Raw genomic sequence first — 14,550 nt, forward strand, 5'->3', positions numbered from 1 at the left:
TTATTGCCCTTGTAGGCAGACGAGCATACGGCCCACCCGATGGTGAGTGGTTACCGTCGCCCATGGACTTCAGCAATGCCAGGGGCAGAGCCGAGCCGCTGCCTACCGCTTAATACTACTTAACGCTCTATATAATAATAGGTGTGTTTTAATTATACTATCGAAAGGTGATCCAAGCGACATTTTTGCAACTTTACAAGAGAGCCATTGAACGTTTGGAAACAAAATATCTTAACCAAAAAAAACTTTTGATTGGAGTAAATTGTATTTGTAGTTTGGGATGTATAACGACAAAGTCAAGATCTTCCACCGAGCGGGTGATATTGCTCGGTAGACCGACGGTCCGAATGTTGTTGTTCGGAACTTGAATGGAACCTCTAATTAAGTTTACTCCATTCAAATAGCCGAAGAACTTTATTTTTGTGACGATATTTTTTCTAAATTTTGATATTTTAAATGGCTCTCTTGTAAAGTTCCAAAAATGTCGTTTAACTCAAATAGCTTTTCACCTCTCATTATGTTAACCACATGAATGAAACGAAGTTCGATTTTCTCGAACTAACTTTTTTTTTTTCATTTACAACCTCGCGTCGACTTTAGGGCCATTTGCCAAATCTTATACCTTTAAACGAGCAATTCTTGTATATATATATGTATATAGATAATCTGAATCTCGGAAACGGCTCCAACGATTTTTATAAAATTTAGTATACGGGGGATTTCGGGGGCGATAAATCGATCTAGCCACGATTTATTTTCAGAAAATGTTGTTTCAATCGTGTTTTCAATAATCAACTTTATGACTCTACCCGACATCTATTGGCAAATAATAATACTATTTTTTATAATTGAGAGCACTAAAGCTATTTCAGCAGATGGCGTTGTTAAGACACCGGAAAAACAATTTAACGGTCATGGTCTAGTGAGTTGTATGTGAGACAGATAACAATGGTGTACAAAACTGTATGAAGTAACGACAGTAATGAGCGTAGTTGATTATAATTTAAATCTTTTATAAATCGCGCGAGACATCTGCGTAGTTTTGTTTTTGTTATTGTAATTAGGAGGGAGAAAAAAAAATTATGTAAATTATTCTAAATTATTCAATAGTTATGCTTGTTGGACATGATGTGGATGTGGCTTAGGGTGCGGTCCGCGCACCAGTCGATCGCATTAATCAATTTAACACGTAATGATAGATAGATCGTCATGAGAAAAATTAATATTAGAGAAAAAAAAATTTTTTTTTTAGTCTAATCTTTTCGAATAAATAAATAAACTAGAGTAACCCCTGTACATTGAGTATTTAAAAAAAGAAAAATTAGAAATTTAAGTATTTATATATAATCAAATCATGTCTTCGTAATTGTGAGGTTTTTATTTTTATTTAAAATTAAATTGTAAAAAATGAGAAGTTATTAGCGATCAAATTGTTTTTTTTATTTTTTTATTTCGTCAGATATATTGTACTTTTAAGACGTACCTACTCGAATGTTTAACCTATTAAAATATTTAAAGAAAAGGTTTTGATTTTAATACCATCCCTTTCCCTTGTGTGGTCCGCGTGTTACCTACAGACAACGACCACTGAGTTTCTCGCCGGATCTTCTCGGTGGGTCGCGTTTCCGATCCGGTGGTAGATTCTGCGAAGCACTGCTCTTGCTAGGGCCAGTGTTAGCAACGTCGTCAGGTTTGAGCGCCTAGAGCTCACCTACCCGCTCGATGAATTCAGTATACCCGTCGAGTTTACTAAAATAGATAGGGAAAAAAGTGACTTCATTGTCTCGCCTAATCGAGCCGCCAAGATTTTTTTTATTTATTGCTTAGATGGGTGGACGAGCTCACAGCCCACCTGGTGTTAACTGGTTACTGGAGCCCATAGACATTCACAACGTAAATGCGCCACCCACCTTGAGATATAAGTTCTAAGGTCTCAAGTAAGTTACAACGGCTGCCCCACCCTTCAAACCGAAACGCATTACTGCTTCACGGCAGAAATAGGCAGGGTGGTGGTACCCACCCGCGCGGACTCACAAGAGGTCCTACCACCAGTAATTACGCAAATTATAATTTTGCGGGTTTGATTTTTATTACACGATGTAAGGCAGCTGAATGTTTAAATTTCATGGTAGTGATTGCTTTGTATTTAATTGTGACGTCAGTGTACAAATGATTACGTCATGATTAAAAGAAGAAATGATCTCTAAAGTTGTATAATAGCTTTTAATTTATATAATTTAATGAAATTAAAATGATTTCTATCAGAAGCACCACTTTCAGAATCATTGTAAAATTATTAAAATTACCGTTGAGATATCCTCAATTAAAATAAATTAAATGATTGCAAACTAATTATAAACACACACGTACAGAAATAACAGTAAATTCTGGTCACCGGTCGTAGCTTGAATTTCGGTTTCCAATCCGGAATGGGCGTCATCCAGTCCGGTCCAGTGTTGCATTGACGGGCACTCCACATCCGTGCTTCAGGCGAAAAGCTCTCGGCGATCGCGACTAGCTTACGTACAATCGTTAAAAAACCGTCTGTGTGCTTAGTGCCAGCTTTTTAAAGTTCTTGATATAGTGATGCCGCAATAAGTGTTATTTTATTTAAAAAAATAATACAACGTCAAATATCATTGAAATTTTTGTTAAAGACCCGAGCGGAGCCGGAGCGGGCCGCTAGTATACACTAAAAACAATAATCATCGAAATCGTTTGGCGTGATAATGAGTTATTCATCTATTTGTCGCGCACGTACTCAATGCAAATTTAAAACTTATTAAATTTAAGACTTTCTCGTGGATACCATTGTAATGGGACCACACGGGAAGCGTTAGCTTTCTAATAAAAAAAGAAGCATCAAAATCGATTCACCCAGTCAAAAGTTATGAGATAACATACATAAGAAAAAAAAGATGTGTGGTGTCATGGGACACCGGACAGGAACGAATTTCCTTATTATAAAAATATTAATTTTAAGTTATATTCGAGGTATAAAGAAAATAATTATTCGGGTATACATTTTTTATTTATAACAATAAAAAAACTACATTATCAACTTCATTTTATTCACAATGATTTATCAAAAATAAATATAAATAATATACAAAGAAACAGCTATTTATGTGAATAATAATAATGACCGTCAGCATGTAGACTATACATTAGACACTATAGCCATTAATTATACTAAGACTATACATCTATACTAATATTATAAAGAGGAAAGATTTGTTTGTTTGTTTGTTTCGAATAGGCTCCGAAACTACTGGACCGATTTGAAAAATTCTTTTTCCATTAGAAGCCGACATTGTCCCTGATGAACATAGGCTACTTTTTTAAATTTTTTTCTATTTTTTTTTTGTTTCATGTGTGTTTTAATGTTTCCGAAGCGAAGCGAGGGCGGGTCGCTAGTAAATAATAAAAATCTTCTGCTGTTCGTTCCAACAAGGATTGCTGCCTGATTTTTTTAATTGCAAACAAAATCTTTGCACGCCAACCAAATGATTTCAATGCTGTTTTTTTGTGGCTCACCAAATTTTATAATTGCTAAACATTTCATTACTTCTCTATTATTATTGTGTGACATTCATATTATAATATAATACAGATGTTAGATGCGTTAGTAACTGTTGCACTCATTCCATAATTTCAACAGTCTAAGTTGTTCCCATAAAAATTGATAGATGGCAGTAGTATCTGTAAAAATAAAAAGTGTCGTGACAACTTTTCGTAAGAATTTTTTCCGTCTAGCCCCCTTTCACAACGCGCGATAAGGAACTTCGTTCCAAAACATACAGTCGAATTAAGAACCTGTTTGCTTAGTGAGAGTTTTTTAACGTTCTCTATAGCGTATAAGTTAGCTCATATGTGTATGGAGTGGGAACGTTTGCCTACGTTTGCCGCTAGGGGCGCTGTTCCAACTGCATACAAAATTGGGCTAACTCGTACGCTATCGAGAACATTAAGAAACTCGCACTAGACGTACTGCTCCTTTTTTGAAGTCGGTTAAAAATACATCATCTTCCAAGAATGCAATTGAGATTTCAGTGCGGGTATTAGCATTCACGGCGTGGTCGCTATGGTCTAGAAATCTCTTTAAAAAAAAAAACGCAAGACCAGAAAATCGATGCTTTTCAATAAATAGATACATCGGCTTATTCGATAAAATGCTCTTAATTTTTTTGTGTAAAACTAAGTTTATCGTTTTAATCGCGATGATAAACGTCACGATAGTTTTTATAACACGAATTAAAAACGAGATATTAGATTTGATAGCGTTTATGTATTCAATGAAAATAACCACGTCACGTCATTACGGATCCTCCCGATCCATTAACGGTGCTTTTAGGTACCTCAAGCGGCGGTCACCGTCCTCGTTGAACCCGTCGCTTGCGATGAAGGGCTCGACGACTAAATTAACCCATAGACACAACCCACTGAGTTTCTCGCCGGATCTTCTCAGTGGGTAGCGTTTCCGATCCGGTGGTAGATTCCGTGAAGCATTGCTCTTGCTAGGGCCAGTATTAGCAATACTCCCAGTTTGAGCCCCGTGTGCTCACCTACACGTCAAGGAGAAGCTGAAATAGCCTCTCAAGACTATCAGCATAGGTAGGAATAAAAAAACAAAAAAAAAAGAATATAACGTGTTACTGACAGTATAAGTGTCGGGAAACCGGATTGTTTTGGATTGTTTTTCAATTTTTCTTTTATTCAGTCTGTCTACTTGCGATGCCGTTGTGTTTATAGAAAAAATCAATTATCATTGAAATACATAGTACATTTTTAAGAAACCTGGAGCAGAATGAAATGAAATTCATCAAATTTAAATTGTTAACGAATCGTTATGATATTATTAGATTTTTTCCATACATGCTTCTACATTTTCACAGATGCTTAACTGTTAATCATCCACCATTATTACAAGTTCAAGTCTAAAAAAGAGACGCAAAATTAGCAAAACTAGTGGTCCCGCAGTAGTCGAAATTCGACTATAATTAATTGAAATTGTAAGTTTGTACACTGTTATGATTGTATTTTATACTTTTATAATCACAAATTTCGCCAAGACTACACTATAAAAAATATTAACAAAGACAAACAATATTTAATCTCAATTTGACAACAGATGTCAAGAACAAAAGTTTGACAATAAATAGTATGCATGCGTGTGTGCGTCAAATACATGGTATGTAGTGTGTGTAATGTATTATTTATTGATTTAATGTATCTTTTATGCATTATTTAAAAAAATATTAGCATTGTGCACTTCTTCTCTATGTTCTCTATAAGTGAAAAATTTCATACCCCTCCGTCCGCGCAATTTTCGTAAAAAGGGATACAAAGTTTTTGCTTCACGTATTAATATATAGATAAAACTATTCACATATAGTGATTTCTTGCGTCCCCGCCAAAAGTTGTGAAAAATTACCAATGACATTTTTGTATTTGACATGAATACTCTATTCCTTTATTTGCTACTGGTGGTAGGACCTCTTGTGAGTCCGCGCGGGTGGGTACCACCACCCTGCCTATTTCTGCCGTGAAGCAGTAATGCGTTTCGGTTTGAAGGGTGGGGCAGCCGTTGTAACTATACTTGAGACCTTGGAACTTCTATCTCAAGGTGGGTGGCGCATTTACGTTGTGGATGTCTATGGGCTCCAGTAACCACTTAACACCAGGTGGGCTGTGAGCTCGTCCACGCAAATAAGCAATAAAAAAAAAAAAAATAATTTGCAAATTGTAATCTGAAAGATTCGAATTGCCAAAGAGTACCTATATTACAGCACCACCTAAATTAATCTGTCATTACAAGCTTTAGAGTCAGTGCTTTAGAGTGAAAAAACATTTATGACAGGAAATAGCAATTCAATGAAGTCTATTTTATAATAAACGATATTAGATAACATATATTTCGTTTATATGATATCATAAATTATAATTTTATTGATCATTCACAATTATTTATGTGTGTTATTATGTTGTATTCTGGAAAATTTGCCTATAAATAGTAAATTACTCAGATTAATAGACTAAACTATCGGATTATAATGGTATCCGTAATATTATTGTTTACGGATTTACGCTTTTTTTTTTTCCCTACCTAAGCTGATAGCCTTGAGAGGCTATTTCAGCGTAACCGTGGTTAGTAGGTCAGCTCACGGGGCTCAAACCTGACTACGATGCTAACACGAACCCTAGCAAGAGTCGTGCTTCGCAGAATCTACCACCGGATCGGAAACGCGACCTACTGAGAAGATCCGGCGAGAAACTCAGTGGGCTGTGTCTGAGAGTTAATTTACTCGTCGAGCCCTTGCTTGCTTGAAGTACCTAAAAGCACCGTTAGTGGATCGGGAGGATCCGAGATGACGTGTTTTGGGCGACGTCGACTGCTTTCCATTCTGTCCGCAGGATCGGGAATGCGCCCGAGTGCAACCGAATGTTGCACGCTACAAACTCATATCTCAAGGTGGGTGGCGGCATTTACGCTGTAGATGTCTATGGGCTCCGGTAACCACTTAACATCAGGTGGGCCGTGACCTCGTCCAACCAACTAAAAACAATAAAAAAAAATTTTTTTTTAGCGATCTTGCTTCATCACGAAAGTCATTTATAATCCCTGAACTAACTATGTATTTTACTATAAAAATATAATGAGTTTGATGTTTTAAATACCAGACCTTCTCATGAAAATTATAAGTGTGGACTTCGGATTATTTTTCGTTTATATTATATTATACACATTAATACTCCGATACACAAACATTTTATTAAGGCTTTTTTTATTTATTGCTTAGATGGGTAGACGAGCTCACAGCCCACCTGGTGTTAAGTGGTTACTAGAGCCCATAGACATCTACAACGTAAATGCGCCACCCACCTTGAGATATAAGTGCTTAGGTCTCAGTATAGTTACAACGGCTACTCCACCCTTCAAACCGAAACGCATTACTGCTTCACGGCAGAAATAGGCGGGGTGGTGGTACCTACCCGTGCGGATTCACAAGAGGTCCTACCACCAGTAATAAAGTAGTAAGTGGTAACTTAGTAAGGCTAAGCGGATGCGGAGAGAATTTGGCGGGCCGCGATTCTGATTCAATGACAGATTCACCGAAGCACTGCTCTTGCTAGTGCCAGTGTTTGAAAACTCTCTCAGGTTGAGCCCGTGAGCTCACCTACCCGCGCGTAGCTGGAATAGTTCCTTAGGCTAACAGTGGTAGGAGAAAAATGAATTTGGCGCCATTTTTAGTGTGTTTCATGCTTTGTAACGAGTGTATTTAATAAACACTAGCGGCCCGCTCCGGCCCCGCTCGGGTCTTTAACAAAAATGTCAACGATATTTGACGTTGTTTTATTTAAAAAAATAAAAGAACACTTATTGTGGCATAACTATATTAGTTCGACATTTAGGTAATTTTTTCACACCTTGGGTTACATTATTGGAGTTTTAGTAAGGATCCCTAATTTTATTCAAAAAAGATTATATATAGCCTATGTCACTCGGGAATAGTGTAGCTTCCAAACAGTGCCAGAATTTCTCAAATCTGTTCAGTAGTTTCGGAGCCTATTCAATACAAACAAACAAATCTTTCCTCTTTATAATATTAGTATAGAAGTATAGATTGACGTGAAAATGAGAAAGCACAGTAGATATATTCACATGAGTTCTTTATTGTGTAAACTTATAACCAGACTGTGTGTTTAATGGTTAAATAGGTTATATTAATGGCATGATAGAGGTTAGGATTTTTTGGCGGGAACGCGAGGAGTGAAGTTGGGTGGTTTGTTTTATTTTGTCTATTTGGTGTTTCTTCAAGTTTAAATGTGTAATAACGGCGGTTTATTAACTGTTTAGTATCTGTGAAAGTGCACAAATGTGGTTTTCCACATTTATATAAAACATATTTTTATAAAACAAAGCCGCTGGACGTAACTTCTCGGGATCCTCCAAAAAGTCCACTGAAAAAGTCTCCGTAAATGACCACCATTTTACTGAGATTATATTTCATCCCATCTCATCTCATCTCATCTCATTTCATTCCATGCCATGCCATGTTTCATATTAATTAATTTCATTTCATTTCGCTTTATATTATCATTTTTCATTTAAGAAAGTGTTAAGTTAGTGCAGTTTTCATTAAAATTAAAATAAGACTTGACTTAAAGGTCTTAGTTACCTTTTAAAAAAATTCCTTAAAAAAAATTACAGAGGTTGTATGTGACGCTTGGCTGCAAGCCAACGTCGACAAGTATACAAATTCGCAATTGTCATTTATTTAATAAAATTATTAAAAGGCTGTTGACGTCATACGATAAAAATCTTTATAATCACGATTAGATATTAATCGTATGATTACGCGATTACAACTGATTATAATTTAGATTTTGGCAGAACAAAAAGGATCACTGTCAAGATCATTTAATTATCTAGGATTAGATAATGCATCTTGGCGCCGGATTTTATTTTTGGTAACAATTTCGTACTATTTTGGACGTTTACAATATCATATGCCTCTATTTGAACACCGAAAAAAAAAACAGCAAAATACTGTCATTAGAACACATTGATGAAAACTTCACTGGACGTGGCTTTTATTTTTTTTCCAAAACTCGACTGAAGTTTCAGTAAACTCCCACCGTTTTATTGTAACTCTTTACTCCCTCTGATCGCATCTCATCTCTTTTCATTTGATTTCATCCTAATTTTAGTATTATAGCATTACAATTACAAATATACAAATGAGCATAATTAATTATCTTTATTTCCCTCCATTTCATAATAAATACTTACTTATATATGTAATTAAAGTATAATTCAAAATTGAAGATTTATAAAAACTCTGACAAACACTGACAAATAACCGTATCGCAAGGAGCCAAATGTCAAATAAAAAATTACCAGGACAAAAAAATTTCCAAAAAAAATAATGAAATGTACTAGTCACCCTTACTAACTACCCATCCCGGAAATCCTACCTTGAATATAGATAGGGTTGAGGTACAATCATTGGAATCGGAGCTCGGAGTCCCCCCGTCCGTTCGTCCAGCTCTGGCCCCTGTGAGGAGGCAGTCTCATCCCGGTGATGGTCACGGGGTGACTTGAGAGGGTTGAGGCTGCGCCACACGCTATCGTCACTCAGCGTGCTGGCACCAGGAGGACGGGACGACGCGTCGGCGTCTGCGGCCTGCGATGCGGTCCGCATTGTCGTCGTCGCTATCGTCGCCGAACATACTGTGGAAGAGCAACCCGGTCGGGGATGTATCGCTTTCCGACCCGGCAAGCTGGTTTTGACCCAGAGGGGTATCTCGGAACACCAACGGCATCGCCCGGGCAGCCTGGTAGGACCGACGTCGTTGGTCGTCGACTATCGCCTCGACGACCCGTCGGTCGGGCGTCCTCGGGGTGGCGCCGCGTGTCTGGTTGTAGTGTTGACCGCGGGAACCCCCCTACTCTGACCGGGTTCTGACCCCGGACGGAGATCGGACGTCGGGTGTAAGAGTGCAGGGGAGTCGTTTAGTGCATTAGGGCCCTATCCTTGGGACCAATACCGCGGTCGCCATACGCGTTTATTGATTTTTCTCGATGTAACACTGAGCGGAAGCTTCATTCAGAATAGCTCGGCCCAGATTTACTGCTGGTCAAACTTTGAACGCGCTTGCGGTGGGTTTGTCTGATATTGCAAATCTTTTTTTATTGGTGCAGCTCTTAACGTGAATGTAGCCTGGAACTTCCTGGTCCGCAGGGCAGGGTGGCGGTACCCTCCCTGGCGCACTGGCAACATTCTATTCACTACATTCGACTGCCAATAACAAAAGCCGCTGAACGAACTTCTCTGGATCCTACAAAAAGTCCACTGAAAAAGTCTCAATAAATGGCCACCATTTTACTGAGATTATACTTCATCCCATATCATCTCATCTCATTTCATTTCATGCCATGTTTTATAATAATCAACTTCATTTCATTTCATAATATCATTTTTCATATAAAAAAGTTATCATTAAAATTAAAATAAGACTTGTCCTAAAGGTCTTAGTTACCAGGTCATAAAATCCCTCAACATTCTATTGCAAATCCATATGAATCAAACGAACAAATTTCTAATTAAAAACACGGTATTTCAAAGAATGCAATCAACTTTACTATTCTCAGAACGGAATCGTTATTAGTTATTAATTACAATAAAGTAAAACAAATCTAGATTTATGTATCTGATAATTTTATCTAAGTAGGTACGTTATCACTGCGTTTTATTGCAACAATAAACAAACGTACCTACATAATTGTGTCGTTTATTAATTGTGATTTCTTAGGAATTCTAGATTGTATTAGTATGTTATTTTGATATGAAATTTGCATTGTTTCAGAATAACTTCGATTGAATCGCACCTTTAATCGTTATTGTAAAATAGACATGCTTTAACAAAAACCGACTTCAAATAGAAAAAAAATATATATTCCAAAACAAATTAATATACACTAAAAACAATAATCATCGAAATCGGTTGGCGTGATATCGAGTTATTGAGTTATTCATCTATTTGTCGCGCACGTACTTAATGCAAATTTAAGACTTATACGGTTTTCTCATGGATACCATTATCAGAACTGGACCAAATTGAAATGGGACCACACGGAAAGCGTCAGCTTTCTAATAAAAAAAGGATAATCGTAATCGATTCACCAGTCAAAAGTTATGAGGTAACAAACATAAAAAAAAATACAATCGAGTTGAAAAATGTAATTGAAGAATTGTAATTTTTTTTATTTTTCGATTATAATACTTTAAGTTGAGTGCTGGATTTAAATGAGACAGAAAGAGTATGTTTGTCTTTTTCTGGACTAAAAGAGACTGTTTAATTTTAATAAACTCATAGAATACCTACATGATTATAAAATGTCGTTTGAAGTTTTACTGGTGGTAGGACCACTTCCGGACGTGAGTCCGCGCGGGTAGGTACCACCGCCCTGCCTATTTCTGCCGTGAAGCAGTAATGCGTTTCGGTTTGAAGGGTGGGGCAGCCGTTGTAAATTTACTGAGACCTTAGAACTTGCACCTCAAGGTGGGTGGCGCGTTTGCATTGTAGATGTCTATGGGCTCCAGTAACCACTTAACACCAGGTGGGCTGTGAGCTTGTCCACCCATCTAAGCAACAAAAAAAAAGTTTATAACTCATTTTCTTAAAACTTTTAATTATTCATTTCAATTCTAAAGGTGCCTTTAATGTCACGAATAAACTCTATTAACTTCGATAGAACTAACAATTAGACATTTATTTATTAAATTAGTTATACCAACAAAGCAATCAGGGATTCAGAATACCGACGAATTAACAAGAAAGTTCGTGACAAATATCACCATCTTAAATGTATATAAAGGACAATGCAATAGCTGGCAACACTTTGAAATAAAAATTTGAGAAGGACTTTTTGGCGGGAACGCGATGAGTAAAGTTGTGTGATTTTGTTTTATTTTGTCTATTTAGTGTTTCTTCGGGTTCAAATGTCTAATAACGGTGGTTTATTAACTGTTTAATATCTGTGAAAGTGCACAATTGTGGGAAAATGGAACAAAGCCGCTAGACGTAACTTCTCGGGATCCTCCAAAAAGTCCACTGAAAAAATCTCAGTAAATGACCACCATTTTACTGAGATTATATATTTCATCCCATATCATCTCATCTCATTTTATTTAATTTCATCCCAGTTGATTAATGTCCCAAATTAATCATTTTCATTTCAATATCATTTCACTCCATATTATAATTTTTCATAAAATTAAGAAATATATTAAAATATAAGACATGACTTAAAGGTCTTAGTTACCAGGTCAAAAATCCCTTAAAAAATCTAATTAAGAATAATTGAATAAAAATACTAATAAATTATTAAATCTATTATAGAATAACACAATTTCACGTAGAAAATATAAAAACTGCACATAATTAGAAATAAAGTTTATATTTATATAAATAAAAACTCTGTTACATATTTCGATTAGATTAATTTTGATTAGGTTTTATTTCACTCAAAAGCGTGTCGCAGGCGACATGAAGGCAGTCACGTCCGTCCGGAATCCACTGAAGTCTACCAAATCCACTCTAGCACTAGCTGAGCAGGCAAATGGACCCTGGTAAATGCACTCGTCAAAGAGTTCGAAGTGCAACTTATCCATTAAGTTTCTCACCGGATCTTCACAGCGGGTCGCGATTCGGATCCGGTGGTAGATTCAACGATGCACGGCTCTTGCTAGGGCCAGTGTTGCTTTTTTTTTTATTGCTTAAATGGTTGAGCGCGCTCATAGCCCTCCTGGTGTTAAGTGGTTACTGGGGCCCATAGATATCTACAATGTAAATGCGCCACCCACCTTGAGGTATAAGTTCTAAGGTCCAAGTATAGTTACAACGGCTGCCCCGCCCTTCAAACCGAAACGCATTACTGCTTCACGGCAGAAATAGGTTTGGGTGGTGGTACCCACCCGCGCGGACTCTCAAGAGGTCCTACCACCAGTAATTACCCAAATTATAATTTTGCGGGTTTGATTTTTATTACACTATGCTAGTCCTTCATCGTGGAAGTCAATCCTGAACATTTGTCTAGAACGTATTTCATTAGAAAAATTGGTACCCGCCTGCGAGATTCGAACACTGGTGCGCATCCCTCAACACGAACGCACCGGACTTCTTATCCTTTAGGGCACGACGACTTTTTATGTCCGTGCTTAGGGAGTACGAGGGGTATGTGGTAGAGATGAGTCGTACTAGGTAAATCAGATACTAGGTCCACCTGTTCCTAATCTTAAGAAATACCTAATCCACATAATTTTCTTAATTTCATTCACAACCAATACTTTACTTAGCAAGCAATCTCAATCTGCCTATTCCTAATCCAAGTTCTGACATCGTTAGTAGGATTTGATTAATGTGATCGTTGGGTCATTATTTGAATGATTAGGTTTAGGCATTTAGGGATTGTGAGATACGTTGCAACGTGTAAGTGAGTGAGATAGCGTATAGATAGATAGTTGTAGATGTCTATGGGCACCAGTAACACCAGGTGGGCTGTGAGCTCGTCCATCCATCAAAGCAATAAAAAAAATAAAAAAGATTACACTGAACTCTGTTCAAAACTGCTATGATCATATCGTTTCCACTTCCCACACTAGCGCTATTTCGGTGAGTCTTCTAATAACAACTTGCTGTTTACAGGCGGACACTGAAGTCGTCTGAAGTCGTCGTGGCCTAAAGGATAAGACGTCCGGTGCATTCGTGTTGAGCGATGCACCGGTGTTCGAATCCCGCAGGCGGGTACCAATTTTTCTAATGAAATACGTACTCAACAAATGTTCACGATTGACTTCCACGGTGAAAGAATAACATCGTGTAATAAAAATCAAACTCACAAAATTATAATTTGTGTAATTACTGGTGGTAGGACGACTTTTGAGTTCGCACGGGTAGGTACCTCCGTCCCGCCCATTTTTGCCGTGAAGCAGTAATGCGTTTCGGTTTGAAGGGTGGGGCAGCCGTTGTAACTTACTTGAGACCTTAGAACTTATATTTCAAGGTGGGTGGCGCATTTACGTTGTGGATGTCTATGGGCTCCAGTAACCCCTTAACACCAGGTGGGCTGTGAGCTCGTCCACCCATCTAAGCAATAAAAAAAAACTCTTTCAACTCGTCCCTTATACAAGATAGTGCTCCTTATTTCTACCCTCCATGACCGCAGGTGCTGAAACGTGGACACTGACTGTGCGACTAGTCCACCAACTAAAAGCTACTCAGCGAGCTATGGAGCGAGCTATGCTTGGTTTGTCATTGCGAGACCGAATACGCAATGAGGTCATTCGGGCAAAAACCAAAGTAATCGATATAGCTCACAGAGTTAGTAAGCTGAAGTGGCAGTGGGCTGGTCACATATGTCGCAGAACCGATAACCGTTGGGGTAGACGTGTTCTGGAGTGGAGACCGCGAACCGGCAAACGTAGTGTAGGACGCCCTCCTGCTAGATGGAGCGACGACCTACGCAAGGCAGCTGGCAGTAACTCGGGTTCAGTGGCGAGCTTTGGGGGAGGCCTATGTCCAGCAGTGGATTGCCGCAGGCTGATGATGATGATGGCCGCAGGATACAGACGCACTCACCACTCAATTCCCTTACCGTGGCGTTGACAGAGGAAGTACCTAAGAAGAAATGGATGGATTGCGTGAAAGACGATATGTGTAAGATGGGAGTGAGCGAAGAAATGGTTTAAGATAGAGGAATATGGAAGGAGAAGACATGTTGCGCCGACTCCAGGTGACTGGGAGAAGGGCAGGAGAATAATGGCCGTGGCGTTGACATCTTATCAAAACTATTACATTTTATCAATACAGATAGCAGTAATTATAAATCCAATACGTATTTTCTTCCTTGTATTTATCTACAAAGTCATAAATGCGTTTAGTAAATTGTAATATAATCCTTATCGCTTAGGCGATAATGTTTATGTTCTGATTTATTTTAAGTTGTTAAGGTATGTTGAAAAAATTTTCAGTCAATTTATAAAA

This window comes from Bombyx mandarina, chromosome 02, assembly GCF_030267445.1.
Source record: "Bombyx mandarina strain Sakado chromosome 02, ASM3026744v2".
In the NCBI taxonomy this organism is placed as follows: Eukaryota; Metazoa; Arthropoda; class Insecta; order Lepidoptera; family Bombycidae; genus Bombyx; species Bombyx mandarina.